The 5,807-nt window shown below is 32.1% G+C and overlaps 1 long non-coding RNA gene across 1 annotated transcript; it reads left to right on the top strand.

Annotated features, from left to right (window-relative positions):
• The first annotated feature begins 3,553 nt into the window (after positions 1-3,553).
• Positions 3,554-5,159, top strand: LOC122194633 (uncharacterized). The gene is made up of 2 exons (XR_006183994.2): positions 3,554-3,785; positions 3,884-5,159. It is a non-coding gene; the product is annotated as an uncharacterized LOC122194633 (long non-coding RNA).
• The last annotated feature ends 648 nt before the right edge of the window (positions 5,160-5,807 follow it).

A 5,807-nucleotide genomic window follows, 5' to 3' on the forward strand; every position in this document is an offset into this window, starting at 1 on the left:
CTCCTAAGTGTACATGCAACCCTAAATACCTTGCATCTATGTTTTCTCTATTATACATGCAAATATGACTATTCCAATGTATTATCCTAACTAGCATACAAAACATTGATTTACATGGAATAATACAAGTTAGAAGACATACCTTTTTGATATAGCTTGATTCCATGGAGCTTAAGAGGCTAGTGCCTCAAGTGTGACGCCTCAAATGGTTCACACAACATCAAATGCACATGCAAGGACTTAGAGAGAAAATAGAACACTTCTAAAATCGTCTTGCCCTCACTTGTTCAACTAGTGGCTGATTTTGTCAAGAATAAGATGCTTATATAGTTTGTCACAATTAGGGTTACACCATGTAAACCCTAATTTTCATGACCTTTGATTTCCATGATCCATGGGTACAAAACACCATGGAGCATCCTATGGGTTTTAGCCCAACTTGATAATCCATGGAGCATTAGCCCACTATACAAGTATGGATGATTTACACAATCAACTCATATATTTAATTAGTCTCCTTTTGATCACTTAATTAATTCCAAATTAATTCTTGATCAATACTAATTAAATAATCTTATTAATATATTTGAACTTATAATATATTAATAGACCTTAAGTGTTATTTCTCTCATTTTAGTCAATCCAAATGCATGATGCCATGCAACCCAAATGGACCATGCCAATCGGGTCAAGTACATACCAAATATAGTTATGGACTTAGACACTAATCCAACAGTATGGAGGTTGGGGATGCCCACAACACACCTTCTTAATCAAAATCAAGGATTTAATTGAAGCAATTGAACCCAAGAAGTTGATTATCCTTAAGAATGAAGGAATCCCCAATTCCTATAGGATGTAAATGCTTACACATCCATAAAGGAGTTATGATCCATAAGCTAGAGATGATTTCTAGCATCATAAAGCCCTTGTTCTAAGTAAATTAAATGATTCAATGCAAAACCAAAGAAATAAACCAACAATTGCTCATTCAAGTACCAAGCTCATGATCAAAGCATTAAACAAGCATAAGAAATATGAACTAGAATCATAAACATAAGATAATTGATAATCAAGCATGAATCCTTCAAAACCCACAAATATCCAAGGGTTTTCAACCAAATTTAACCAAAATAGAGAAATTAGCCACTCATGGCAACAAAATAACAATCACAAAAGTCTAATTGCATCAACAAACTACCAATTACTCAGGAAGATGAAATGAATGAGTATCAAGCTCCAAAATCACCTTCTCTAGTCTAATGGTGGAAAATCAAAGTGTAGCTAAATCATCCAACCCCCAAGGTAAATCGTAAACAAAATGACCAAAATGCCCAAAAGTGTGTAGTTGCGTGGGTACCAGCGCAAGGGTTGCACGATTGAGAATCCACCCTCGCAAGTGTTGCTGGAATGCTATTGGTCCATTCTTCTCCACTACACACCCCACTACCCAAGATTCCCTTGGTCCCTTCCATGACTCACATGATTTGAATTTGGCCAATCACCTTCAAACTTTAAATATGGATAGTCCATGGCCAAAATAAGAATCCATGACCCATCTTCAAAAGCCCACATCATCCAAATATTCAACTTTTTAAGTCCAAATCTCCTTTGATGGATCTGTAAAGCTCAATTATGCATCGAAAAGCCCATCAAGCCCAACTTCAGTCAAACCGCAACGTCAATGAGCTCCAAAACCCTGCAAAATATCTCACGCAAAATAAAAAGTCCCCAATACGATCCATGATAAAGAAAATAAATAAAATACAATGAAATACATTTATTATATCACCTTGATGTAAATTTAATTACATTTATTATCTGATACTATGTATAGATAAAGAAAAGAACTTACAGCCCAAGTAAAGTGTCACATGGATGATATTTGAACAACTAATAATCGTATTTCGATTTTATACTACCGGATTAAATTGTCAATTGACGAGGTTAGTTGGGTTTTAAAATGTTTTAGATTAAGAATTATTGTTGCATTGCTAAAGTAGAAAATAATATTTTAATTATCAAATCATCATTCTTTATATCCATGTTTCCGGGTGAGAAATTTGCCCTTTAGTTTTAGTTTGAGTTTCCGTGTATGCTTTTTATGTATCCATTTTCTTTTAAGTTAATCTATTTAAACATATGAATGTTGAGGAATTATTTATATTTCATTGATTATTTTCTTTCCTATGTTATAATCATTGTTGTTGTTGTTTTTTTCGTCACTAGAGGCAAGAATATGAACACCATATTTGTGAGATAACTAACTAAAGTAAAACCTAGCCCATGTGGCCGACTGACACCCTATATCTTTGAGTTCTCATTTTCTAAACTTATGACATAACAATCTACTCCCTCCTCTTACATCAACAATTGGCAGTGATTGGAACCCTAATCTTAGATCATATACAATTGACGGCCATATATTACAATAAAGGTGTCAGTTTATGATTCAGCGAAATTAAGTTTGTTCCAATGGTTTTGACCAGGTAAGAAATTACCAAGTTTGTGATTGTTCTTCCTTGCTATTTAAGGCGAAGATGTAACCTCTTACAATGTACTTTCATTGATATATCAGTAATAGCAACCTATTTTCATATTTACATGTTTGAACATTATGCGTTGAAAATTCTACCAAAATATCCACATATTGAGGTTGATATATGCAATTTTTATTGTGGTCTTTTGTACATGTGTAAATTCAAAAAAAATAGCAATGCACTTTAGTCATTCTACCATCATAGACGTACTTTTTTAACGTATAATAACAATGCACTTGTATTTGTTTACCGGTGATAGCATTGTTGTTACATTTTTTCAATCAATAGAATCAATATGGAAAAACCGTTTATGGCTATTTGTTGCATTTTGCCTCATGTAAAATTCAATGAAGAGCATTTCAAATTGTTTTGGGGATTGTTTCTCACTTGACCTTATGGTTTTTTCAGGAGTTACCAAAAATACCCTTCACAGACCGTGCTTAGCATGGGCCTTAAACATACCTAGTATATATATATATATATATATATATATATATATATATATATATATATATATATATATATATATATATAAGAGAGAGAGAGAGAGTGTGTGTGTGTGTGTGTGTGTGAGAGAGAGAGAGAGAAAGAGAAAGAGAAAGAGATGGTGTTTGAGTTATAGGAGATATATAGGATGGGATAAGGTCATTAAGGTGGAGTTACATTCTTTTTTCTTATTTGTTTAATTTTTAATCAGAAGAAAACAAAAAGAATTAGAAGAATAGAAAACGAAAATACCAAAGGGCAAATTTGTCAATTGAGATATTAAAAAAAAAGTTTGGACCAAAACCGTAATATAAACCTTATTGTAGACCAGTAATGCTGGTCTAAAACGTTTTGAATCAAAATGACAATTTTTGGCTAAACATAAGGACCAATTTTGAATTTTATCTTAATTTTCAAAAGATTTTTATTCCTCAGGGACTAAAACATTACTTTAAAATCTTACTGACTTGATTTGCAATAACCTTTCTATCACAGGACTTGTGTGAAATATTTCCTTTTGTTCAACGCGTAAACACTTTAAAAAAACATTGTCGTTCTGTCGGAGGAGTATTTGATTCTTTTCTCAGATCTATATTATACTTCCGAGCTTTCGCTAATGGTTTTTCATCAGATCTATTTTGTTTGTAAACCAAATTTTCACTTCTCATCTGGAATTATTCATTACGTTTCTTTTGGGTTGAACAAACCTCCTTTTTTCACTTCTGAATTCCAAATTCTTGATTAATCGAAGATTATCAGGTAATGATTCCGACTTTCATTTCTGATCTGGGTTTATATGGCAGTCTTCATTATATCAAGTTCTCCAGTGAAATCAATTATGGTTGGTGTCCGAACAGAATATGTGTCATATAGAGAGAGCCATGGCATGCAGGGTTTCATCCATGGCAGATTAATAACCCCCAAGGAGGATGGTGATTCTAAAATGAAGGTATAGGACACAACTTAGAGGTGGAAAAGATCAGATGCACTTGTCATATAGATCAGTGCTTCATATAGAGGTTTCTATAGGAGGCCACCACCAAAAAAGATGTTTCTTTTATATTGCTGTGGAAAAGGATACAATTTCTACCAAAGATTTGTGTATCTTTATCGTTTTTTCACTTGCTTATATTCCATTTTGAATGGATTACTTATATGCAGCAAATGCCAATGTTTCCAACTTTGTATGGGTGAATCTTTCCTAGATCACAACTACTATCTTTGGAAGATTGCCTCATGAAGAGTTACAATATGATAGGCATAGTAGCTGCAACATTTATCTTTAATAGGAAAAAATATGACAACTTTGTCAAAGGTTGGATTTTTGGTTCAATTCAATACAACATTCTTGTCAAAGGTTGGATCTTCGGTTCGGTTAATTTTTACAAAACAAAACGATAGTCATTTTGTAGGAAACAATATCACAACTTTGTCAAAGGTTGGATCTTTGGTTCATTTCATTACAACATTCTTGTCAAAAGGTTGGATCTCCAGTTCAGTTGTTTTTCACAAAACAATACGATAATATGGCATTGGTTGTTAAAGTTTGATCTTTAGTTCAGTTAGTTTTCACGAAAAAATACAACCGTCTATCAAAGGTTGGATTTTCTGTTCAATTAGATTTCCAATTAATTTTTATGAAACAATATGATAGTCTTGTCAAAGGTTAGACAAATATGTAAAAGGTTGGATCTTTGATTCAAATAGTTTTCAAGAAACAATATAACAATCTTGTCAAAGGTTGAATTTCAGTTCGGTTTGTTTTCATGAAACAATGTAATAGTATTTTTGAAGGTTAGATCTTAATTTGATTAAGGTTAGATCTTTGATTCAATTAGTTTGCATTTGCTTCATGCAACTGGACTCAATGGAACTAAACAAGCTCTGCAGTGTTATTTATTTTATTTTTTTGTGTGTTGTTGAACAAAATGTAGTGGCTGTTGGTGTACCTTTGGAAATGATGGCAACAATGGGAAAGAAATGTCTGAAACAAAGCTTGTTTTTAATCATATTTATAGTTCAGTTCTCACCTCACTGTTTCCTTAGTCTTGTTGTTAAAGGTTCTCATATCTTGTTATCGAGATTGACTGAGATAGAAATTTATGAAACCAAAACTGCATTATTTTAACAAAACCCAGCTAAAAAATCCGGCATCTTTTTGGAGACTGAACGGTTTCTACAGCAGCTTCATAACATTTGTTTGCAATTATATGATGGTTATTTTGTACCTCTAGTTTTATCTTTTAAATACTCTGGTATATAAGTCCATGATTCTTATTTCTTAATCTTGTGTCGAAAGGTTTTCCATACAAAGTTTGGTGTGTTCTTGTATTTGTTTATCTTTTGGTATCTGATTATATTTGTGTTAGAAAACAAAATTAATTTGCATCCTCAGAGGTTCATCCGAATTTCATATCTTTTTGTTTATGGATCCATAACTAATGGAATCTTAGGTAAATAAACGTAGCTAGGATTCATTAATAACAATAAAGAACTGGCCTTAGATCAGGGAATTTGTGATATTTTGTTACGATACACATAAGCATCTAACAAGAGTAGCAGCCATTTACCACCCTTGACTTTTGGTGTGTTTTTATTTTTCTTTGTTATTTTTATTTATTTTGTTTTTTTATGTTGTCTATAAATAAAGATCATAAAAAGATAATAGGAAAATTTCATATATATCCTTATAAACATTAATAATTACGTATATATCCTTCCAAAATTTATAATTACTTATATATCCTTCTTAACCTATTAAACTCTCATTTATATCCAATC

This window comes from Lactuca sativa, chromosome 1, assembly GCF_002870075.4.
Source record: "Lactuca sativa cultivar Salinas chromosome 1, Lsat_Salinas_v11, whole genome shotgun sequence".
NCBI classification, from domain to species: Eukaryota; Viridiplantae; Streptophyta; class Magnoliopsida; order Asterales; family Asteraceae; genus Lactuca; species Lactuca sativa.